The sequence below is a fragment of the Balaenoptera musculus genome, chromosome X (assembly GCF_009873245.2).
Source record: "Balaenoptera musculus isolate JJ_BM4_2016_0621 chromosome X, mBalMus1.pri.v3, whole genome shotgun sequence".
NCBI lineage: Eukaryota > Metazoa > Chordata > Mammalia > Artiodactyla > Balaenopteridae > Balaenoptera > Balaenoptera musculus.
In genome coordinates this window covers 47726990-47753929 of record NC_045806.1, presented here as the reverse complement: position 1 = coordinate 47753929, position 26940 = coordinate 47726990, and the positions used below count along the sequence as shown (strand labels likewise).

At 38.2% G+C, this 26940-nt stretch overlaps 1 protein-coding gene across 1 annotated transcript in view; it reads right to left on the bottom strand.

Moving 5' to 3' along the window:
* KLF8 (Kruppel like factor 8) overlaps positions 1 to 26218 on the bottom strand; it is a 296936-nt gene extending 270718 nt beyond the window's left edge. Inside the window, exon 1 of the mRNA XM_036839939.1 lies at positions 25982 to 26218. The gene's annotated coding sequence lies outside the window, so the exon portion shown is untranslated. The remainder of the gene's footprint in view (positions 1 to 25981) is intronic.
* Between the last annotated feature and the right edge of the window lie 722 nt (positions 26219 to 26940).

Below are 26940 nucleotides of genomic sequence, written 5' to 3'. Positions count from 1 at the left end.
CCCAACCTTTCTCCATTCCCAGAGCCATTGCCCTACTTTTAGAAATCATCTCTTTCTGGACCCCAGCAGTGATTTCCTAACCAGTCTTCCTGCCTGCAGCCTCAGTTCTTCCTATCCAGTCTCCATATTGATGCCCCACAAAGGGTAGTCTTATTAAAGCTGGCCATACAGATTGCTTAAAATTTATCAGTGTCTATCCACTACCTATAAAGATATTACAAGGTCCCAATTAAAACATACAGGGTCCTGTGTGATTTGGTTGCCTTCTTCCTGTATTTTACCACATCTTTCTCTTACTTTCTATGCCCCAGTTTTATGGAAATGCTTACAAGTCCTTAAGCAGGTCAAGTTATCTCATTACTCTATGTCTTTATTCATAAAGTATCATCTGTCTATAGCACCAAAATGTGAAGCCTCCTCAAGTGTACCTTTTATCTTTCAAGACAGGTCAAACATTCCTTATGCCATCCCATTCTCTGTCTCAGTATATATATCATGCCTTCTTTGTAGCTTCACTATAACCTAAAGGTGTTTATCTCTTGAAAGCTATAATATTTAAATGCTCTTATTTGTTTCTCTACTCATCTCCAGTATTAGACTATGAGACAAAAATATGAAGCAGGGCAAATGTTGCAGGGATGCTAGTTAAGCTCAATCTAAACATGTGCTTTATAATAAAAACTCAGGTTGTTTCTTTGTATGCAGGTAGGTTCCCTCTGAAAAGGGTAAAAAAATAAGGTTTGTGGTCTTCCCTTCAAAATTTCTACTATGATGAAAGTGTTCTGAAATTTTATTTGTTGGTGGCTACCTTTACCAAAATTCATCAAACTGTAAACTTAAAATAGATGAATTTTGTGGTTTGTAAGTTTTACCTCAAAAAAGCTATAAGAAATAAGCTTTTCAATAGCAAAAAGAAATTGGAAAGCGTTTCCTGGCATACATTCCCTCCTGAAGAGCTTCTAAAACAGAAAGTAACTACAATAATATAAGTAAGAACTTTCAAGTGAGGTTACCAGTTTCTTGAATTGCAACCTCTGCCACACTTAATGTCACAAGTTGGAAAGGAACAACTTGTACACAGATCTGTATAAAGGAACTAGAAGTTGTGGTGGCAAGATCTTCCAAATAAAAATATTAGAGAATGCTCCCTTACATTTGTTATGGTTAAGAGAATAGTAGAAAAATAAGCCACAAAATAGAAACAGTACTTATATGGGATTGATGAGAACTCAGAGCAAGGAGAGAATGGAAACACATAGAAAGAAACAGAGAGAGAGAAAGTGAGCAGAACGCCCTTGGACCACTTTAGCTCTCAGATCATCAATATCTCCTCCCTTTGGAAATAGCCCGCAATTATAATGGAGACTAACAAAACAGTCAATCCGGCAGAAACAACAATCATCTCTGGAAAGTGAAGAAGTTTTGCCTGCCCTGATTGTATAAAGAGGCTCCTGCAAACTCAATGCAATCCTTATTAAGATTCCAATGGCATCTTTTACAGAATTACTAAAAACAATCCTAAAATTCGGATGGAACAACAAAGAACCCCAAACAGCCAAAGCAAACCTGGGAAAAAAGAACAAAGCTGAAGGTACTTACTGATTTCAACCCAAATTACAAAACTATCATAATTTTTTTTAAAGTTGATACTGGCATAAAAATAGATACACAGAGGAATGGAACAGAATTGAGAGCCTAGAAATAAACCCTGGTTTATACAGTCAACTAATATTTGACAAGGGAGCAGAAAATACTCAATAGAGAAAAGATAGTGTATTCAATAAATGATGTTGGGGAAAACTGGATATTCACATGAAGAAGAATGAACCTGGACCCCTATCTTATACCACTCACAAAAATTAACTCGAAATGAACTAAAGACTTAAATTTAAGACCTGAAACCATAAAACTCAGAGAAGAAATTATAGGGAAAAAGCAATTATTTCATGGATATGACACCAAAGCACAAGCAACAAAAGCAAAAATAAACAAATAGAACTATATCAAACTAAAAATCTTCTTCACAGCCCCATCCCCAAAATCAGCAACATGAAAGCAACTTACTCAATAGGAGAAAGTATTTGCAAACCATCTATCTGAAAAGGGGTTATTCTCCAAAATATATAAGGAACTCAAACAACTCAGTAGAAAAAATAATAATCCAATTAAAAATGGGCAAATGGCCTGAATAGACATTTTTCCAAAGAAGATGTTCGAATGGTCAAGAGTTATATGAAAAGATGTTCAACATCACTAATCATCACGGAAATGCAAATAAAAACCAAAATGAGATATCACCTCACACCTGTCAGAATGGATATTATCAAAAAGATAGATAACAAATGCTGGTGAGGATGTGAAGAAACAGGAACACTGTACACTATTAGTGGGAATGTACATTGGTACTGCCACTATGGAAAACAGTATGGAGGTTCCTTAAAAAATTAAAATAGAACTACCATAATCCAGCAATTCCACTTCTGGGTATATGTCTGAAGGAAATGAAGTTACTATTCTGAAGAGTACATCCCCATGATTATTGCAGCATTATTTACAATAGCCAAGACATGGAAACAATCTAAGTGTCTATCAACAGATGAATGGATAAAGAAAATATTATATATATACAATGGAGTATTATTCAACTACAGATAGGAAGGAAATCTTTCTATTTGCAACAACATGGATGGACTTATACTCAGTGAAATAAGTCAGAAACAGACAATTACTGTATGATCACACTTAAATGTGGAATCTTAAAAAAAATATCATGGCAATAGAGAGCAGATTGGTGGTTGCTAGGGGCGGTGGGTAAAGGAAAAATGTGTGAAGGTGGTCAAGGGGTGCACACTTTCAGTTATAAGATCAATAAGTTCTGGGGATATAATGTACTGCATGGTGACTATAGTTAACAATACTGTACTGTATACTTGAAAGTCACTAAAAGAGTAAATCTTAAAAGTTCTCACTCCATGCACACAAAAATGTAACTATGTAAGGTGATGGATGTGTTAATTAACCTTATTGTGGTAATAATTTCACAATATATACATATCATTATGTTGTATATCTTAAACTTATACAGTATTATATGTCAATTAAATCTTGATAAAGCTAGAAAAAAAGACATTCCTGGACTGATGCATCTCCAGTCCAACTCGTCTCTACTTCCACTCTTGTCTCCTGCAATCTCAACTCTACCCAGTAGCCCAAGTAGTCTTCTTAAAAGATAAATCAAATAATGTCTCTCCCTTTCCTTAAACTTTCCAATAGCTTCCCCATAACATTCAGAATAAAATCCAGGTCAACTTTAGCTAGCACACATGCTAAAAGTTCATTTGTCCTATCATGAAAGAACATATGCTTATTCAAGTCTATATGTGATACTTACAGAAGAAAAAAACCCTAAAGGGTGGGGGTGGGGTGAGAGAGATTAAAAATAAGAAAAGGAAATACATTAATAAACACAAATTTTGTTCCGAATTTTTTATTCCTTAAAAGGTCTGCCTACCTTTCAGACCTCCTCACTTACTCTCACTCTTGGTCACTGCACTTCTACCACACTTAGATCCTGCAACTTGACAAGTGCATTCTCTCCTCAGGACCTTGCACTTATTAGCCTGCCTGGAACACTATTGCCCCCAGCCTTTGTCTTTGTTGGTTTGTTATCTTTTAGATCTCAACTCAAACATAATATCCTCACAGAAGCCTGACCACCTTAAGTGACCCCCCAATCATTCTTTCATTACAGCTCATTAATTTCCTTCAGTACACATCTCTGAAATCATAGTTTTTAGTCCTGTTTGTTTATTCATTAATTTTCTCTTTATTTTGTTCTTGTCTGTCTCCCCCAACTAGACTGTAAGTTCCAAAAGGGCAGGGAAAAAATATATCTCATTCATGCAGTACTCCAGCACCTAGTTCAGTGCCTGGCACATAGTAGTTTAAAAATGTATTGAATGAATAAGAAGGTACTACTCATCAGAACGCCTTTTAGCAAATATTTATTTATCCCAAGTTTTATGTTAGTCCATATAATTTTTTATAAATGACCAAACACGACGTATTCGATATTCTTCATAGGAAACATACAGCACAGAAAGAGTCTTCACTCATCCCCTCACCAAATCATCTCTTTTCTAGTACTGCACTTAATCATATAATCTGAGTTGACAGAAACCTCACCTATTCTCACTCTCTACTCAGTGCTTAAACACTCTCTACAGCAGTAACAAGTGATTTACTTGCTATTGAAAAATGTTTCTAGACAAATTTGAGTAATTTCTTAATCAATACATTTGATCATTACTTTTCATTCTTTTTACTCCTCTAGATAATTTCAATTGATCTTTCTTTGAGCTCACTGATTCTTTCTTCTGCTTGGTCAAGACAGTTGTTGAAGCTCTCTATTGAATTTTTCAGTTTAGTCATTGTGTTATTCAGCTCCAAAATTACTGTTTGGTTATTTTTATATTTTCTATCTCTTTGTTGAACTTCTCATTTTGTTCTTGTATTATTTTTTCTGATTTTGTTACATTGTTCATCTATGTTCTTTTTTTTAAGTTTTTAAATTTTTAAATTTGTTTCAAAGTTAAACCCAGGACACATTGACTTCATAGGAAATCCACTGAGAAATATTTTTCTAGCTCTCTGAGCATCTTTAGAATAATTATTTTGAATATTTCAGGCAATTCATGAATATCCATTTCTTTGGGGTCAGTTACTGGAAATTTACTATTTTTCTTTGGTGGTGTCATCTTTCCCTGATTCTTCATGAGCCCTGCAGTCTTGCATTGGTGTTTGTGCCTTTGAAGAAGCAGTCACCTCATCTAGATTTTATGGACTGACTTTGGTAAGCAAAGGCCCTCACCTGAAGGTGGGAGCAAACTGGAGTGTGCTGTAGACCCAAGTCAAGTGGTGCAGGGAACCAAGTTCAGGGGTGTGTGGCACCTCCAGGTCCAGTGGCTAGGGACCAGTGCAGACAGCAGTGGTGGTCAGAGCTGGTGGTGTTCAAACACTCAGCAGTGGGGACCAGCTGCAGGTGCCTGTGTAGTAGCAGGGGCCAGTTGCAGACACAAACATAGTGGTAGAAGCCAGAACTAGCAGCAAAGGCTGAGGCCAACTGTGGATACAAAAGTAGCTGTGGGGGCCCTGGCTATCAGTGTATTCTACTGTGACTGCTGGGTCTCACCATGGGTGCATGGCAATGGAAGTTGGTGTGGGGGTCAGGCCAGAGGCATGTAGGTTCACATCTGGAGGGGCTAACCCTGAGTGTGTATATGTTGGTGGGGGACAGCTGTGGGGATCTAGGCTGTCTTCTTGTACCCACACAGCTCCGGAAACCTGGGTTGGCTGCCACTCCAGGTCATGGTTCTGGCAGGTGGGAGAAGAAGCCAGTAGAGACTCAGGTGGCTGGTGTATGCGAATACAAATAGCTGTGGGGCAAAATTCCAGTGAAATCTTCAGGGTATTATTCATTGTGGCTATGCTGGCCATTGGTTTCTTCAGTGTAGAAAGCTGCTGGGGTCATCTGCAGAGCAGGTCACTGGGAACAGTAATCATTCTCATTGAGTGGTTGATGCTGGTAGTCCCTGCTTTTCTTCCTAGTTCCTAGCCATCCCTATACATCTTTGCTTTTCTGGTCTCTGAGTGGGCTGAAACCTAAGTGGGTCCTTTGTGCAGTGCCTCAAAAGGCTGGAAAAATATCACTTACTCACCTCTCTTTTTCCCAGTGAGGGTAACTCTTTCTAGCTGGGGAGTTACCCCTTGAAACTGAGCAATGGTGGCCAGGGGGATGGGATGATGCAGGCAAAATAAAGTTGTTTTCCTGTCATTTTTGTGTAGTCATTCTCCAGTTTTTTGTTCCACAGTGTTGTTAAAGTTTCTTAAGTAGATTCCAGATATCTCCCAGAGCTGTTTTGTTCATGGACAGCTGCCTAATTATTGATCTTTGAGGAGAGACAGAGACTAGGGTCTCCTATGTGGCCATTTAGGTGACATCACTCTTAGTCCATTTCAGTTTTCTCTAGCCCACCAGGATATTTCAATTGAATAAAGAACATATGTGTGCACTTATAAAAGGAAAAGCACACTTAACCAGGGACTTAAAAAATAGAAGAGGCTCATTTATTGGGGTATGGAAGACAAAAGGGAAACAAAAAACTGCGCCAATTGCCCCAATTCTCATTTCTGATGGCAAGAAATAAGATTCTTGCAGTCTGAGGGCCCTTCTTTAGACTAAATGTAGCTGGTTAAAGGTATGAACACTTTGCTGAAGCTGCAACAGTGCCCCACTCCACCCTCCCACTGCCCCACAACTTCTGTTACTTAACTTCTTATAAGGGAAGTAATGAGAAGGTTAAGTTGAATCTCATAGTATTACCTAAGACAAAATAGGCCTTTAAGCAGCCCTATTCCCTGTATGTTATTCAACTCCCTGTACCCCTACCCCATGTCTATTTATCTGAAAAAGAGACAACTCTTGACTGATCTTTTCTCCCACATCTATTACATCAGAATTATGGCATATTTATTCCTAATATCCAGTCAAAGAGGCAAGGGCATAATTACTATCGGCTACATTGCTTATCTGGCTAATCCAAACATAATACGATTTGTTTGTTTTTCTACTACTGCATCTGCCTCTTCCTGGCCGTGTAATCTTAGACAAGTTAGTCACTCCATGCCTTAATTTTCTCATCTGTTAAATGAAAATATTAATAGTACAACCTCATAGGGTTGTTATGAATTAAATGAGTTTATGGCAAACACTTGATGCCTGGCATATAGTAAATGCTAATGATGTGCCATTATTATTGCCCAAATGGATAAGTTATAATGATATTCTGCATAGAAAAACTCCATGATTTACCCATTCTCTAACCACAAGGTTAGATAATCATAAGCTAAACTTTAAAAAACAAAAATTAGCAATAAAAAAGGAAATTAAGAAAATCATTCCATTTATAATAGCATTAAGAAATACTTAGGCATAAACCTAACCAAGAAGGGGAAAGACTTGTACACTGAAAACTGAAAAACACTGCTAAAGAATTTAAAGAAGACACAAATAAATGGAAAGACACCACATGTTCATTAATTGGGAGATAAAATTATTAAGATATCAATACTACTCAAAGAGATCTACAGATTCAACACAACCCCTATTAAAATCACAAAGGCTTGGGGCTTCCCTGGTGGCCCAGTGGTTGAGAATCTGCCTGCCAATGCAGGGGACACGGGTTCGAGCCCTGGTCTGGGAAGATCCCACATGCTGCAGAGCAACTAGGCCCATGAGCCACAACTACTGAGCCTGCGCATCTGGAGCCTGTGCAACAAGACAGGCCGTGACAGTGAGAGGCCCGCGCACCGCGATGAAGAGTGGCCCCTGCTTGCCACAACTAGAGAAAGCCCTCGCACAGAAACGAAGACCCAACACAGCCAAAAATAAATAAATAAATTAATTAATTAATTTTAAAAAATCACAAAGGCTTTTTTTTTCTAGGAAACAGAAAATTTCATCCTAAAATTCATGTGGAATCTCAAGGGACCACAAATAGAGAAAACAATTTTGAAAAAGAAGAACAAATTTGGAGGCCTCATACATCCTGATTTAAAAATTTATTGCAAGGTTACTGTAATCAAAACAGTGTGGCACTAGAATAAAAAAAAATAGATCAACAGAATAGAATAGAGAGCTCAGAAATAAACCCTCACATATATGGTAAAATGATTTTCAATTAGAGTGCAAAGACCACTCAATAGGGCAAGGACAGTCTCTTCAACAAATGGTGTTGGGAAACCTGGATATCCACATGCAAAATAATGAAGTCAGACGCTTATCTTACATCATATACAAAAATTTAACTCAAAATGGATTAAAGACCTACATGTAAGACCTAAAACTAGAAAAGTCCTAGAAGAAAACATAGGGAAAATCTTCATGACATTGGATTTGACAATGATTCTTGGATATAACACCAAAAACTCAGGCAACAACAGCAAAAATAGACAAATTGGAAGATACAAAACTTAAAAACTTCAGCGCATCAAAGGATAAAATCAGCAGAGTGAAAAGACAACCCACAGAATAAGAGAAAAAATTTGAAAATCATATATTTAATAAGAGGTTAATATCCAGAGTCTATTAAACATGCTTACAACTCAACAACAAAAAAATCAAATAGCTTTATTTTAAAATGGGCAAAGGGTCAGCATCATGGAAGTGTAAGACATTCCTCCTTTCTCTCCCCTGTTTAAAAACAACTAATCAGACATTGATCTATGGACAAAAGTACCCCATTTGGAGTTGTAGGACCCAGCATCATATACCAAGCGACCCAGGAAGACCCTTACTCAACTGTGCATCTGAAAATAAGCAGACAGACCTCAGTAAGTGTTCTGGGTTCAGTGGAATCAGCAAACCTGACCCATCCCCTCTTGGCATGGTCAGGGAAAACACCTGGACAGTGGTGGCCTGGGCAGATATGCACAGGCAAGAGGAAATTTGTAGAAGGCCAGCCTGCCTGAAGGGAGATTCCAGCAAGTCATCACAGTGGGAAGAGAGATTCCAGCAAGCCACCAAGTTTGGATGTAGTGGAGAGGGAGGATCTTGTTGAGAGTCACCCCTTCCAGGGTGACACTGTATGGAGCTGGTGGTGGTGACCTCTCCTGTGGAGAATGTGGAAAGTGGTGGGTGTCTGGCTTCCCCAGTTGTATGGGTCATAGCTGGAAAAACCTGTTTCTCTTCAGCAGCACCCAAAGTACTGAAGCAGGACATCCATGACTTGGGGAGGAGAAAGGAGAAAGGGAAAGAAGCAAGTAAGAATAATAAAGCATATTAAATAGATGGTGTACTTGCTAAATGCTTCAGGACTTCAGCAGGAAGTCCATCCAAAAGGCTCTGGGAACACCCAACCCAAGGATCTCCTCACTGGGTGCACGTGCACCCCCAATGCCCCAAGTGCTAAACCCATACCTCCCTCTACTCTACAGGTTGATCCCTGTACAAGTTCCAAAATGCAGTAGTAAGAGCAGACGTGGTAATCAGAGTACTCTTAGAAAAATGGACCTGTGGACAGGGAGAAATCACAAACTAGAGCTATATTGTCACCTTCTGGAAAAGAAAAGTGAGGTTTTCAGCAACCAGCCTGGTGAGTTGTAAGAACAAGAGAAGTCAGAAGAGCTTAACTCTGCCACGAGAAGGAGCAAGAAAAGTGGAGCAGGTCTGCCCAACAACAGCTGAGGAAACCCCAGATATACCAATATCAATGAACAGTACCCCATGTGAAGGCAACCAGTAAGATTTAAGGAGGTGTCTGCTACTTCAAATACAAAAGTACCAACACAAAAACTACAAGGAACATGAAAAATCAAGGAAACATGTCACTGCCCAAAGATATCAATAATTCTCCAACAACCAAGCTCAAAGGCATGGAATATTGTGATCCACTTGATAAAGAATTCAAAATAGCTGTTCTAAAGAAATTTAACAACATACAAGAAAACTCAAAAAGAAAATTGAAAATCAGAGAAAAAAATACATGAACAAAATGAGTTCTTTACCAAAATGATAGAAATAATAAAAAGAGCCAAACAGAAATTCTGGAGAATTCAATAAATGAGATAAAGATTGAAATAAAGAGCATCTGTAGTACAGTAAAGCAGATGGAAGACAGAATATGTGACTTAGAAGATAGGAATTTTGAAATACAGTTAGAAGAGAACAAAAGAGAAAACTGAAAAGAGCAAAAAATAGAGCCCACATTATCTGTAGGACTCCATCAAAAGACAAATATTAGAATAATTATGATTCTGGAAGGAAAAGAGAGGGAGAAGGGGGTAGAAAGTTTATTTGAAGGAATAATAGTGGAGAACTTCCTAGACATGAGTAAAGACTTGGACATCCAAATTCAAGAACTAATAGATCACTCTATTATCTCAATGCCAAAAGTCATTGTCCAAGACACATTATAATGAAACTGTCAAAAGTCAAAGATAAAGAAAGAATCCTAAAGGCAGCAGGAAAAAAAATGTGTAACCTACAAAAGGAACCACCATTAGGCTATCAGCAGATTTCTCAGCAAAAGCCCTACAGGCCAGAAGACAGTGGAAGGAAATATTCAAATTATAGAAAGATAAAACTTGCCAGCCAAGAATACTCTATCCAGCAAAGTTAACCTTCAGATATGAAGGAGAAATAAAGACTTTCCCAGACAAACAAAAGCTGAGGGAGTTCAGCACCACTAGACCTGTCTTGTAATAAATGTTGAAAAGAGTTCTTTAAGCTGAAATAAAAAGATACTAATCAGTGACATGAAAACATATGAAAGATTACAACACACTGGTAGAGATGAAACATATATAGTTGGATTTAGAAAACTAATTCTATAATAAGATGGTGTGTTAACCACTTAACTACAGTGTAAAGGTTAAATAAAGAGTATTAAAAATAACTGTGGCTACTATGCTTTGTTAACAAATGCACAACATAAAAAGAGTTAAATTGTGATCAAAGCAGGGGCATAAAGGGTGGTACCATTGTAGGTGATCAAAGATAAGTTGCTATGAGCATAAAGTGAATTGTTTTATCTAGGAGATGTTTTATGCAAGCTTCATGGTAACCACAAAGCTAAAATCTAGAATACATTCAGGAAAGATTTTTTAAAAAGAGGAAACAGAGCATACCACAATGAAAAATCACCAATTTACAATGGTAGGGAGAATCAGAGGGAAAAAGAAACACTGTAAATGCAAAACAACCAGAAAGCAATCAATAAAATGGCATTTTGAGTCCTTAAATAATTACTCTAAATGTAAATGGATTGAATTCAACAATCAAAAGGCGCAGAATGGCTGAATGGATAAAAAAAAAATTAAAAAGACCCAACTATATGCTGCCTACAAGAAATTCACTTCAGTTTTAAGACACACATATGCTCAAAGTGAAGGACTGGGAAAAGATATTCCAGGCAAGTGGAAACCAAAAGAAAGTGAAGGTAGATCTACTTATATCAGGCAAAATAGACTTTAAGTCAAAAATGGTAACAAGAGACAAAAATGGTCATTATATAATGATAAAGGGGTCAATTCATCAAGAGAATATAAAAATCGTAAATATGTACGCACTCAACATGGAGCAATTACATATATTAAGCAAATAGTAACATATGAAGGGAGAAATACAAAACAATACAATAGTGGGGAACTTCAATACCCCAGTTTCAGCAATGGATACATCATCCAGAGAGAAAATTTAAAAGGAAACAATGGACTTGAACATTACATTAGTCTAAATGAACCTGACAGAAATTTATAGAACATTCCATCCAACAACAGCAGAATACACATTCTTCTAAAGAGTACATGGTAAATCCTCCAAAGTAGATCATATGACAGAACACAAAACAAGTCATAGTAAATTCAAGAAGACTAAAATTATAACAAGTATCTTTTCTGACCACAGTGGTATGAAACTAGAAATCAACAACAACAGGACAGATGGAAAATCTACAAATATGTTGAAACTAAGTGACAATCTCGCAAACAATCAGTCAAAGTAAAAGTCAAAGGGGAAATTAAACAGTATCTCAAAACAAATGAAAATGGAAACACAACATACCAAAACATATGGGATATTGAAAAAGCAGTTCTGAGAGGGAAATTTATAGTGTTAAATGCATATATTAAGAAATTAGAAAGATCTAAAATTACAAAAACTAATTTTACACCTCTAAGAACTAGAAACAGAACAACAAACTAAGCCCAACGTTAGCAGAAGGAAGGAAATAATAAAGACCAGAGTGGAAATAAATGAAACAGACCAGAAAAACAATAGAGAAGATTAAAAACCCTAAGATCTGAGTTTTTGAAAAGATAAACAAAACTGACAACTCTTTTTGCTAGACTAACCAAGAAAAAAAGAAAGGAGACTCAAATAAATACAATTAGAAATGAAAGAGGAGATATTACAACTGATACTCCAGAAATACATAGGATCATAAGAGGCTACTATGAACAATTACACACCAACAAGTTAGAAAACCTATAAGAAATGGATAAGTTCCTAGAAACACACAACCTACCAAGATTGAATCAGGAAGAAATATTGTAGAAAAGCTGAACAGACCAATAATTAGTAAGGAAATTGAATCAGTCATCAAAAACCTCCCAACATAGAAAACACTATGACTAGATGTCTTCACTGGTAAATTCTACCAAACATTTACAGATGACTTAACACCAACTCTTCTCGTACCTTCTATAAAATTGAAGAGCAGGAAACACTTCCACACTTATTTTACGAGGCCAGCATTACCCAGATACAAAAGCAAGATTAAGAATACTATAAAAGAAAAATATAGACCAATATCCCAGATGAATACAGATGCAAAAATTCTCAATAAAATATTAGCAAACTGAATTCAAGAACACATTAAAAGGATTATAAACCATGACCAAGTGCAATTTATCCTTGGGATGCAATGATGTTTCAACATACATAAATCAATAAAAGTGATACACCACATTAATAAAACTAAAAAAGAATCACAGGATCATCCCAAATGATGCAGAAAGAGCATTTCATAAAATACAGCACCCTTTTGTTATAAAAATCCTTGACAGATTGGGTATATAAAGAACATACCTCAATATACTAAAAGCCATATATGACAAACCCACAGTAACATTGTACCCAACAGTGAAAAGTGGAAAGTTTTTCCTCTAAGATCAGAAACAAGGAAAGGATGTTCACTCTCACTACTGTTATTCAATAAACTACTAGAAGTCCTAGCTAGAGCAATTAGGCAAGACAAAGGAATAAAATTCATCCAAATCAGAAAGGAACAAGCAAGATTGTCATTACTTGCAGATGATACAATCTTATATATAGAAAATGCCAAAGACTCAACCAAAAAACTGTTGGAACTAATCAACAAATTCAGTTAAGATGCATGATATAAAATAAACATCCTCATTCTAATCCACCAGCTATCTAATCAGCTGTATGACCTTACGTATGACACTTATTTGTGTTTCAGTTTCCTCATTTGTACAACTTATTTATATCTCAGTTCCTTCATTTATACAATTTAAAAATAAAACATCTAACACAGAAAAAAAATAAACATCCTGAACTCTGTTGCACTTCTATACACTAATAATGAAACATCTGAAAAAGAAATGAGGAAATCTTTCCCATTCACAATATCATCAAAAATAATAAAATGCCTAGGAATAAATTTAACCAAGGATGTGAATGATCTGTATAACAAAAACAACAAGACTTTGTTGAAAGAAATCAAAGATGACACAAGCAAATGGAAAGATATCCCATTTTGATGAATTGGAAGAATTAATATTGTTAAAATATCCATACTTACCCAAAGCCATCTATAGATTCAAAGCAATCCCTATAAAAATTCCAATGTCATTTTTCTCAGAGATAGATAATAAAATCCTAACGTTTGTATAGAGCCCCAAAAGACCCCAAATAGCCAAAGGAATCATGAGAAAGAAGAATAAAAAAGTGAGGCATCACACGTCCTGATTTCAAACTATACTACAAAACTATAGCAATGAAAACAGTACAGTACTGGCATAAAAATAGACACATAAACCAATGGAACAGAATAGAGAGCCCAGAAATAAATCTCCACATATATGGTCAACTAATATTTGACAAGGGAGCCAAGAACACCCACAAGGGAAAGGATAGTCTCTTCAACAAATGGTGTTGGGAAGACTGGATAACCACATGCACAAATATAAAATCAGATCCCTATACTTCACCACACACAAAGACCATTTGGCCACAACATTTGTTAACTAATCTTATGACACATGAGGAATCAAATTTCCACTATAAATGATCCTCTTCCCTGTTTAGGAAAAATACTAGGAAAATGGTTTGATTTAGGAGAATCTTGGCTTAAAACTTTACTAACAACATGGTCATTCCTATTGTCAATTTTGATCACATCTATAGTTCTCTATAAATGAACGTACACAATGCACATGTAAGGTAAAATTTCATAAGTCCTGTTGGACAACTTGGAATTGACTGTTAGTCCTTGCCAGACATCTTACTAGTACAACCTACAAAAAGGAAAAAAAGAACCAGGCCATTAAAACCCAACATCAAGGGACATGATGGATCCAGGGCAGGTAAGTCACCACTCTGGCATTTAGGGACCAAATATTTTATCACCTTATTCTTTCTAACAAGAGATTAATGATCAGAAGGGAGGAATTGATGAAATAAAATTCATATTTTATGGCAAGACAAGAAAAATTTAAACATAAAAATGTTCTTTGCCCACTCAGGCCTCCTTCCTTCCATTTAGTGTGTGTTGTGCATCTGCATTAACCAGACCTCCTTAGGAGATAACATTCCTTCTTAATTTCATAAAGAGTCACAACTCCTTAGGAGATAATCTTCCTTCTTGTTCTTGCAAAGGGCCACAATGACTCATGACCCGCTTTGTATATGTAGATCTGGATTGTTTAAACTGTCAATACATGACTTGACATATAAACTTTTGTCTCAAAAACTTATATAACTGTGCTTTGACCTCTAATGGGCTGAACAGTCCTCAGAGCTTTCTGAAAGATGGTATCCCGGGTTATAATCCTCAGGTTGGCTCAAATAAAATTTCCCATTTCTTTCTTAGATTGACTATTAATTTTTTCATTGACACTTGAAAACTCCTATTTATCCTTTAAGACTCAAACATCACCTCCTCCACCAAGTCTTCTCTGACCTCTTCACCCAAATGTCACCCAGATCTTTTCTACTCATGTTAATGAGTTGATTACTTGTCAGTTTTCCAATTCCTCCCTCCTGAATTTATTCAACCTTTCTCTAACACTGTGTCCTTTTCTACAAAATGGGTATAACCCTATTGGGAATTTAAATGAGAAGGATTCAAAGCTTAGCATTGTCCCTGGCATATAGTAAGTGATCAAAAAGCACTAGATGTTAGCTAGAGCTTTGCCTGTCTCCCAGCTAAGCTCCAGGGCAAGGTTGAGGTCTTATATTTGTGTATTCCCATCCTGTAGCACAGAGCTGTCCACATAGAGGGCTCCCAGGGCATGTATGCTGAATGAGTGAATGAGATTAATGAATGAATTTTGCTTCCTCCTTTCAAAACCTTCTGCTTTATATAACTAGAAATGGTAAATATATTCAGTCAGGTTTAAATAGGCTATAGTAGAAAAGAACTCTGAACCCTGCTGAATATTTTCTGCTTTACTACCATACCATCACTGACCAGCAAAAGTGCCCCAAGCTCAGGGTGCTATTATAAAGACCAGCTTTCCAAGGAACAAAATATAGGCTATCTCATTATCAGGTGACATTAGCTAGATAATAACATTCTTTGAGGCCTAGCTGTTTCCCTGAGACACTACAGAGGAAGACTATTGACCTTGCTGCTTCTCCAGAAGTTGCTTTGGTCCCATCTATACTATCACCAAAGGCAAAGAGTTCTCTAACCTCACCTTTCTCTAACTCTACCCCATCTCCCTCTAACCCACATTATGTTGATCCTCATTAACTGCCTTTGATTATATGGTTCTTCCTGCTTAGAATATCCTTTCCCCTCCACTCTGGCTAACCAAATCTTACCTATACTTCAAGGCTTCACAGAGAAAATGAATTGGGTATCATGCTATGTATAGGAGCTTACCAAAAAGAGATGGATGGAATAGAAGGAAAGGTGGAGGTGGATTGGTACAGGTTGTAAGAGGAAAAAGAACATTTATGGAAGTCCTGATAGCATGAACAAAGACATGGTGTTTGTGAAAGACCATGGCATGTTCGAGAAGTAGCAGTTAATTAAATGTAACTCCTGTGATAAGGAAAAGTCACAGGCCATAAACATGAAAGGTAGGTTGAGGACAAATTGTGAAGTGTCTTACTAAAAGGCAGGGATTTAATCTTGTAAGTGATGGGGAGTCTTTGAATAATTCTGAACATAGGATTGTCAAGATAAAAACATGTATTTTAGAAATATCCTAATATGTAGACTAGATTGGAGTTTGTATTACTTTGCTAGGACTACCACAACAAAGTACTAAAAACCAGGGGGACTTCAATAACAAAAAATTATTGTCTCACAGTTCTGGAGGCTATAACTCTGAAACCAAAGTGTCATCAGAGTTGGTTTCTCCTGAGAGCTCTGAGAGAAGGATCTGTTCTAGGTCTCTCTCCTTGGTTTGCAGATGGCTGTCTTCTCCCTATGTCTCTTCAGATCATCTTCCCTCTATGAGTCTTTTGGTCCAAATTTCCCACTTTTATAAGGATACCAGTCATATTGGATTAGGGCCTGTCCTAACTACCTCATTTTAATTTGATTACCTCTATAGATACCCTGTATCCAAATACAGTCACATTCCATGGTACCAGAAATTAGGACTCCAACATATTTTGAAGGACATAATTCAACACATAACAAAGGCCATAGAGACTGGAGGCAGATTAAACAACAGTAAAGGAGCTATATTAATAGGCCAGGTCATACATAATGAAAAATTAAGCAAAGACACTACAAATAGGGATGGAGAGGATACAAAGATTCAAGAAGCAGAATCTAGACATTAAGGAGAAAGAAGAGTCATAGATGACTCTAGGTTTTATTGTTCAGTTGATTATGTGACTGTTGGTCAGGGATAGAAATTGGCATGTGGGGGTTTGATGATGAATTAAGTTTTAGACATATTAAATGTGAGGTGTCAAGTTAAGATGTCCAGTTAACAGACAAGTGGGTGGGTCCAGGCTCAGAAAAAGTGTTCAGTTTGGAGATGCCAACTTGTCATACGGGCCTTCATCAGCATATAAATGGCAGTTGAAAATCTTAAGTAGATGAGATGACCCAAATAAGGAGTATAGAGTAGCAAGATAAGAGAATGAAAAGAACAATCAGAGAGGTAGGTGGAAATCCAAGATAGAGTATCATCACAGAAGACAAGGAAGGGAAGGCTTTAAAGATGGAAGGAAAGTACAACAGCCTCAAATGTAGTAGAGTCAATATTTTGAATACCTAAAGAGAGAGCACTTGACATGACATTTAGGAGATCTTCAGGTAACTCTTGTGAGAGCAGTTTCAATAATGATTTAAATGGAAACTGCAGAAAAATAGGGTGGTAATTTGAGTAAGTGTTGTTAAAGAAAGATTTATTTAGTGAAAAATGTGTTTGCAAGATAAAGATTAGGCAGTAGAGCATAACAGTGAAGGTGTACACTTTATTTTGGGGTTCAAATCTCACTTCTGCTACTTCCTAGCTGTGTAAACTTAGGCAAGTTGCTTGATTTTTCTATGTCCCAAATTCCCAACTGAAAAATTGGGAAAACAATGGTACTTACTTCATAGGATTGTTGTGAGCATTATGTGAATTGATAAATGCAAAGTGTTCAATAGAGGGCTTGGCACAGAGTAGGTGTTCAATAAATGTTAGGTATATTAGGTGGGAATGGTTGGATGGGTGGAAGAACCAAAGAAGAAAAAGAAATTGAAGAAGATTGGAGAGAAGGAAGCTGATGGAACAATTTCTCAGAAGGTATAGGAGAGAATGGATTCTCTTTTGCTTACTAGCTCTGTGACCTTGGATAAAGTACTTTACATTCCTGTGCCTCAGTTTCCTATTCTGTAAAATGGAGATGACAATAGTGCCTACCTCACAAAGCTATTGTGAGGATTAAATGAAATGATACATGAAACACACTTCCCTACTGGGAAGAACTTGGGGAGAAGAATGGAGTATAACCTACATGAAATCATGTGTTCCAGCAAGACTGAAAGTTAAAAAAAAAGTTTTCAAGTGAACAATTTTCAAAATTTCATGCTAGAGTAAAACAGTTACATCAGTTATACAAACTTGTGATGTTTCCTTAAAAAAGTTAAGCATTCTTCTAGTGCTAATAAATTTATTGTGATTTTTAAAATAAGTATGATGAAAATACTTTTTGTATTTCAGTAGTTTCAAATGTGTTTGAAACTTTTTTCAGATAATTGCTGTAAAACAATTGTTAGTATAAAATTAAATTGTATTAGTTGACATGAATTCAGCAATAAGCTTACTAATTTTTTTCCAAAGCAGTATTATTATCCAAATCATAAAAACATAAACAACCTTGATTGTGTTAAGATGAACAATTGAAGATTCATCCTCTCTTTTTTTTTTTCTGAGAGTTTTGAGGAATGATTGCAAGGTTTTTTTTGCTTTGTTTTGTTTTGTTTTTTTAACATCTTTATTGGACTATAATTGCTTTACAATGGTGTGTTAGTTTCTGATTTATAACAAAGTGAATCAGTTATACATATACATATGTTCCCATATCTCTTCCCTCTTGCATCTACATCCTCTTTACTAGACTAGAATTTTAAATATGATAATTATTGATTATTTATCTTCTTTAAAAATGCCTTACTATCTCACTCAGAATAAAAGCCAAAGTATTTACAAGGTCCTATATGATCTGGCCCTCTCTGTCACTCTGAAATAATGTCCTACCACTCTCTTCCTCTCCACTCCAGTGATACTGGCCTTGCTATTCCTTGAACACACCAAGCCTTTACTATTCTAATTTCTCTGTCTAGAATAACCTTCCCTTGGGTATTCTCATGGCTAGCTCTCTCACTTCATTCGTTATATTCTTAAATATCACCATATCGGGTGGAGTCACGATGGCAGAACAGGAGGACGTGGAGTTCGCATCTCCCCACAACTAGGGCATTACTAGGTGCTGGTGGGGGACCTTGGACACTTAAGGGGACAGAAGGAATCCTCGTGTGACTGGGTAGGATGTGTGGTGGGGGGGGAAGGAGGAGAGGAGGAAAAGGGGATGCAGGATGGGACTGGTGTCCTTGAGGGGTGGCTGGGGAAGGGGAGGGGTTCCCATGCTCGGAGGGGTCCGCTCATGGTGAGGGGATCAGTGGGGATGTGGAGAGACCTTCAGCGGATGGGAGGAGAATGCAGCCAGCATATCCCCCACCTGCTCAGGCCCCAGTGAGCCTGCTGTGGTCCCAGTCCTGAACCTCTGCCTCCAGGGCCCCCTCCAGCCATGCAGGTCCTGAGCCTAAGCCCCCCACTCAGGCCTCTTCCAGATATTTTTTTTTGCTATTGTGGTTCTGTTTTGCTTTGTTGTTGTTGTTTCATTTTTATATTTTTTATTCTTTGTTATTGTTCTGCTCCTTTTTGTTTGTTGCCATTTTTTCTTTTTTTTTGCCATGCAACATGGCTTGCAGGTTCTTGGTTTCCAAGCTGAGGTCCAGGCCTGCGTTATTCTGGCAGGAGCACTGAGCCACTGGGCTAACATGAACTTCAGGCCCCAGGGAATATAAATTGATGTGAGCTCTCCTGGAGGTCCTCATCTTGGCACTAAGACATGGCTCCACCCAACTGTCTGTAAGCTCCAGTGCTGGACGCCTCAGGCTAAACAACTGGCAAGAAAGGACCACAGCACCACACATCAAAACAAAACAAAACAAAAAGACAAAAAAAAAGTTACAGATGAAGGAGCAAGGTAAAAACCTACAAGACCAAACAAATGAAGAAGAAAGAGACAACCTACCTAAAAAAAGAATTCAGAGTAAAGATAGATGATGATGATCCAAAATCTTGGAAATACAAAGGAGGCATAGATCGAGAAAATACAAAAAACATTTAAGAAGGACCTAGAAGAACTAAAGAACAAACAAACAGTGATGAACAGCATGATAACTGAAATGAAAAATACACTAGAAGGAATCAGTAGCAGAATAACTGAGGCAGAAGAATGAAAAAGTGATCTGGAAGATAGAATGATGGAAATAACTGCTGAGGAGAAGAAAAAGAAAAAAGGATAAGAAATGAGGACCATCTCAGAGACCTCTGGAACAAGATTATATGCACCAATATTCAAATTATACGGGTCCCAGAAGAAGAAGAGAGAGAGAAAGTGTCTGAGAAAATATTTGAAGAGATTATAGTTGAAAATTTCCCTAACACGGGGAAGGAAATAGCCACCCAAGTCCAGGAAGGGCAGAGAGTCCCATACAGGATAAACCCAAGGAGAAACACACCAAAAAACATACTAATCACACTAACAAAAATCAAATTCAAAGAAAAAATATTAAAAGCAGCAGAATCCCCACAATGTTATCAGCTGATTTTCCAATAGAAACTCTGCAGGCCAGAAGGGAGTGCCAGGATATATTTTAAATGATGAAAGGCAAAAACCTACAACCAGGATTACTCTATCCAGCAAGGATCTCATTCAGATTCAACAGAGAAATCAAAAGCTTTACAGACAAGCAAAAGCTAAGAGAATTCAGCACCACAAAACCAGCTCTATGACAAACGCTAAAGGAACTTCTCTAGGCAGGAAACACAAGAGAAGAAAAAGACCCACAAAAACAAACCCAAAACAATTAAGAAAATGGTAATAGGAACATACACATTGAAAATAACCTTGAATGTAAATGAATTAAATGCTCCAACCAAAAGACACACACTGGCTGAAAGGATACAAAAATAAGACCTGTATATATGCTGTCTACAAGAGACTTACTGCAGACCTAGGGACACATACAGACTGAAAGTGAAGGGATGGAAAAAAGATATTCCATTCAAATAGCAATCCAAAGAAAGCCGGAGTAGCAATAGTCATATAAGATAAAATAGACTTTAAAATAAAGACTGTTACAAGAGACAAGGAAGGACACTACATAATGGTCAAGGGATCAATCCAAGAAGAAGATATAACAATTTTAGATATTTATGAACCCAACATAGAAGCACCTCAACACATAAGGCAAATGCTAACAGCCATAAAAGGGAAAATCAACATTAACACAATAATAGTGGGGGACTTTAACACCCCACTTACACCAATGGACAGATCATCTAAACAGAAAATTAATAAGGAAACACAAGTTTTACACCACACAATAGACCAAATAGACTTAATTGATATTTATAGGACATTCTATCCAAAAGTGGCAGAATACACTTTCTTCTCAAATGCACACGGCACATTCTCCAGGATACATCACATCTTGGGTCACTTATCAACCCTCAGTAAATTTAAGAAAACTGAAATCGTTTCAAGCATCTTTTCCAACAATGATATGAGATTACAAATCAATTACAGAAAAAAACAACGGTGAAAAAACAAAAACATGGAGGCTAAACAATATGCTACTAAATAACCAAGAGATCACTGAAGAAGTCAAAGAGGAAATCAAAAAATTCATGGAAACAAATGACAATGAAAACATGATGACCCAAAACCTATGGGAAGAAGCAAAAGCAGTTCTACCAGGGAAGTTTATAGTAATACAGTCCTACCTCAAGAAAAAAGACAAATCTCAAATAAACAACTTAATCTTACACCTAAAGCAACTAGAGAAAGAAGAACAAACAAAACCCAAAGTTAGTAGGAGGAAAGAAATCATAAAACTTAAAGCAGAAATAAATGAAATAGAAATGAAGAAAACAATAGCAAAAATCAATGAAACTAAAAGCTGGTTCTTTATGAAGACATATAGAAATGATAAACCTTTAGCCAGACTCATCAAGAAAGAAAGTGAGAGGATTCAAATCAATAAAATTAGAAATGAGAAGGCGAAATTACAACTGATATTGCAGAAATACAAAGGATCATAAGAGACTAAAACAAGCCAATAAAATGGACAACCGGGAAGACATGGACAAATTCTTGGAAAGGTACAACCTTCCAACGCTGAACCTAATAGAAATAGAAAGTATAAACAGACAAAGCACAAGTAATCAAATTAAAACTGCGATTAAAAATCTTCCAACAAGCAAAAGTCCAGGACCAGATAGCTTCACAGGCGAATTCTATCCAACGTTAACAAAGAGCTAACACCCTTCTTTCTCAACTCCTCCAAAAAACTGCAGAGGAAAGAACACTCTCAATTCATTCTACGAGGCTACAATCACCCTGATACCAAAACCAGTCCAGATATCACAAAAAAAGAAAATCACAGGCCAATATCACTGATGAGCATAGACGCAAAAATCCTCAACAAAATGCTTACAAACAGAATCCAACAACACATTAAAAGGATCATACACTCTGATTAAGTGGGATTTATTCCAGGGATGCAAGGATTTTTCAATATATGCAAATCAATCAATGTGATACACCATATTAACAAACTAAAGATAAAAAAGATATGACAATCTCAATAGATGCAGAAAAAGCTTTTGACAAAATTCAACACCAATTTATTAGAAAAACTCTCCAGAAAGTGGGCACAGAGGGAACCTACCTCAACATAATAAAGGTCATATATGACAAACCCACAGCCAACATCATTCTCAATGGTGAAAAACTGAAAGCATTTCCTCTAAGATCAGGAACAAAACAAGGATGTCCACTCTTACCACTATTATTCACCATAGTTATGGAAGTCCTAGCCATGGCAATCAGAGAAGAAAAAGAAATAAAAGGAATCCAAATTGGAAAAGAAGAAGTAAAACTGTCACTGTTTGTAGATGACATGATACATAGAGAATCCTAAAGATGCTACCAGAAAACTAGTAGAGCTAATCAATGAATTTGGTAAAGTAGCAGGATACAAAATTAATGCACAGAAATCTCTTGCATTCCTATACACTAATGATGAAACATCTGAAAGAGAAGTTAAGGAAACACTCCCATTTACCACTGCAACAAAATAATAAAATACCTTGGAATAAACCTACCTAAGGAGGCAAAAACCTGTACTCAGAAAACTATAAAACACTGATGAAAGAAATCAAAGATGACAAAAACAGATAGAGAGATATACCATGTTCTTGGATTGGAAGAATCAATATTGTCAAAATGACTATCCTATCCAAAGCAACCTACAGATTCAGTGCAACCCCTATCAAATTACCAATGGCATTTTTCATAGAATTAGAACAAAAAATTTCACAATTTGTATGGAAACACAAAATACCCCGAATGGCAAAGCAATCTTGAGAAAGAAAAACGGAGCTGGAGAAAGTAGGCTCCCTGACTTTAGACTATACTACAAAGCTACAGTAATCAAGACAGTATGGTACTGGTACAAAAACAGAAATATTAATCAATGGTACAGGATAGAAAGCCCAGAGATAAACTCATGCACCAATGGACACCTAATCTATGACAAAGGAAGCAAGGACATACAATGGAGAAAAGACAGATGCTTCAATAAGTGGTGCTGGGAAAACTGCCCAGCTACGTGTAAAAGAATGAGATGGGAGGGAGGTCCAAGAGGGAGGAGATATATGTATACATATGTATACATATCGTTGATTCACTTCTTTGTACAGAAACTAACACAACAGTGTAAAGCAACTGTACCCCAATTAAAAAAAAACACCATAACAGAGAAGCCTTCCTTGACTGTTCTATATCAAACAGCTCTCCCCAGTCCTTTCTCCCATCTTATTCCCACCCGACAAAAACCTTTATTGTTTATTGTCTTTCCCCTCCACTAACACACACTCATTAGAATACAGTCTCCAAAAAGGCAGGGTACTTGTAGACTCTCCAGAGTCTTGTGCAGTGATGGCACAGAGTAGATCATCAGTAAACATTTGTTGAATGAATGAATTAATGAATCTCATAACACAATGTACTACTAGTCTAGGCAAGAACAGCCTAGCCCACCAGATCCTGGCGTTCCACAACGGGAGTTGGGGGTCAAAACTACTGTTTGTGAAATAGAGAGAGCATGCAAAGTGTCTTTTTTGCAATTATCCCTTATGAATCCCTTTTGCCTCTGTGTAGACAGAAATTATCTGCAATCCCAGGAAGCAGAATGAATGACAACATACTAATTGCTCTGGGAAAGCCACTTGAAGCCTTTGGAGAAGGATTTCTATTGTTTGCCTATAGTAATTGTTAGTGGGTTCACAAACCTTTCATTGTCCTAGGAAGTGAATAACCATATTTCATCAACCATATTTTATGACAGCTATATCCTGCTTCTATATCCTCTCCCAAAGAAAAAACAACATGAACGCAAAGGGACAATCAAATATTAAAATGGAAGCACAGCAATACCTAACATATTCCATGCTTACTAAATGCAGGATGCTGGCTGTGGAGTCAGCACATAGTTCCTTCCCCACCCTCCACGCCAGGGTGTGGATAGCAGAGTTCAGTGTGTGTGACATGTACAAGTGGCTCTTTGCTCTAGGACAAGACTATACTCCCACTGATGAAAGTAACCAGGAGAGTTCCAGTTGAATTCATGTTTCCTTTGTTTTTCGGACCCCATAGACCAGGGACTTTAGAGAGAAAGAACACTAAGTGAGACTTTCTTCTTTATCTGAATCCAGTGGATTCAACGATATGGCCATTCAGAATGTCATTTTGAGGTTTTTAAAACCAATTGAGACAAGGGATGGAGGAAGGTGCTTTAGCTAAATGTTGCTGAGAAACCTAGAATCAACACAGGTCCTTGATGGGAGTTGACACTGGAGATGCAATGAAACCTAGCGCATTAAAGAAAGGAGGGTCTTTGTGCCTTGCATGTGTAATACCAGAGACAGCTGAACTGGTAAATTGCAGAGTGCTGGAAGCTGTGGCATTCCATTGACCAAACAGAAATAAATACATACATACATATAGACAATCCATACCTTAAAAAGAAAACCCAGAGTGAAATATTAGATCTAAAACCTTAAACAACATGTTTTCATCTCTTTGACCTGTGGGATATCATTAGGCTCCATCCAGACCTGCCACCCTCCAGAAGCAGAAACATGAGAAAAACAAACTTGGAAGAGATGCCACTGATCTGTATGAGGCCTTCTAACAAGTTTCCACCACACCAGTTCTTTTATTTAACGTCAGAAGGGAGCTGGTGAAGCCCTCCTCCCCAGTACAATCTTCCAGACTGTACATGGACATGTGAATGACAGATTAGCCAAGGTGGCCTTGGCTTCCCTATTGAAGCATCCTGCCCTTCTTTCTTTGCATGCCATTTTGACTTGAGCTCCTATCTCTTCCAGCTGGATCTCCCAGTCACTTGGGCTTGGGTATATGGATGTGGTACTACAGAAAAGACAATAAAGATGAACAGTGGGAAATTTCATGTGACACATGCTTGGTAAATGTTGCAATCAAATTCGACATTCATCTCTAGGAAGAAAGCTTGGCCGTCAATCTGTTAAGAAAGGAATCAGTGACACCATTCTACATGGTCTCGACATATTACAGACACTCAGCAGTGGGATCAGCCACGGGCAATGAATCTGGCACTCGATAAATATTTGTAGAATAAATTATTTTTTCCAAATCTTCTGCAATGCCATGGCACCTCTCAGGAAACAGAAATTTTCCTCTTGAGCTATAACTGCAGAGCCTATTGACTCTGCAGTTAACTAATGTGCAACTTGGCAACACTGCCCAGGATGCACCTCCTGAGAATCAACTGGATATTAGAACAAGTTTGGAGGCTGGTATGAGGAAGAAAAACTGTCCTCTCCGTACAAATTCCCCCAACACACGTATTGTCATAGTAAGGTGAGTCAGTGCCATCCTTCTCGAAATCTAATTTCCAGGATCTATTTCCCACAGTTGAACTAGTGCACTGTCCCTTTAAGAAGCCAGGCAAGATGGAGCCTTCCCAGCTCACGGTTAGAAGCTTTAAGCAGCCAGATAGGGATGCTGGAGGGTGACAAAAAGAAAGGACGCCTGGAGGGGATAAGTCGAGGTTCTAAGGACAGGAGAGGAAATCGAGGCTCTAATCATACAATCAGCAAACTCTGAGCGTACCTATCCCGTGGGTGGCAGCTCCCCTAGGCTTTAAAGCGCCACCCCTCCTCCGCTCCCCTCCTCTTCTTACCCCACCCTACCCTGCCCCACCCTCCGGATCCTTCTTGAAAGAGTCTCTTTCTGTAAGGTGGCTCTTACCCCCCCACCCAGCGGAGACCCCAGTGAGGGTGGCAAAAGGAAGGGGAGGGGTGAGGAGGCAAAATGAAAGGGACTTACTTTCGGATTCTGCGCCTCCAAAGGCATCCTCTCCTCCCAGCCCCGGGCCAGGCCGACGGGGCGGGGCCGGGGTTGAGCTGGTGGACTCGGGGTCCTCACTCCCTCGTACTACAAACCTAGTTCAGTGGAGAGTTAGGGTGAATGGGCACCGACTAGGGCCGGTGTACACTCGATTTTAATTATCTCAAAAGGAGACAGAAGGGTTTGAGAGAGTCGATCGGGGTAGGAGTGGAGGTGAGCTCTAAAACCCTCTTGTCCTCCCTTTCTGGCTAGCTTCCCCTGCCTGGCATTAGCGATATCAGGGGCTATAGTTTTCTTTTTTCTTCCTTTTGGTTTCTCCCAGCTGCCTGTCCCAGACCCCACCCAGCGGCTCCACCCCATCCACTGCTACACATTCTGTCAATCACCAGCCCCTTTAAAGCTGCACCGCACAACTTGGGTTTTCATCTCTCTTTGGCGGGCAGACAGAATCACGGGGCTACTGGTACTTCCAACAAGCCCTCCGACCTTTCTGTTGAGTTTAGGAAGCTGAGGTTAGTTGCTAGTGGCGGCCTCCTCTCCCCCTCTGCCCCGAAGCTTGCACAGTCGGCTCCACCCGAATTCCTTCCGGCCGGCTAGGCCACCAAACCCCACCCCATCTCTTTTCTTTACTTTGTTTCTGGTAAAAAGTGGTTCCCTAGGCTGCCAGATCGCCAAGAAAGTTCCTGCAGCGCCCTCATTGGCGCTGCCCACTCTCATACAGTTTCTGTACTGAAGTGGCTACAGCAGATTTCCTGTCCCTGGGGCCTCTCCGTTTTGCCTGGCCCGATGTGCTCAGTCTTCTCTATCTCTCATCTGTGTAAGTCTCCAGGTTTATGAATAGAATCGGGGGAGAGGGGGCGGGGATTCCCAGAAATGTGCTTCATTCCTCTCACCCAAAACAACAGTCCTATGCCAGCGCACCACTCCATAACTAGGCT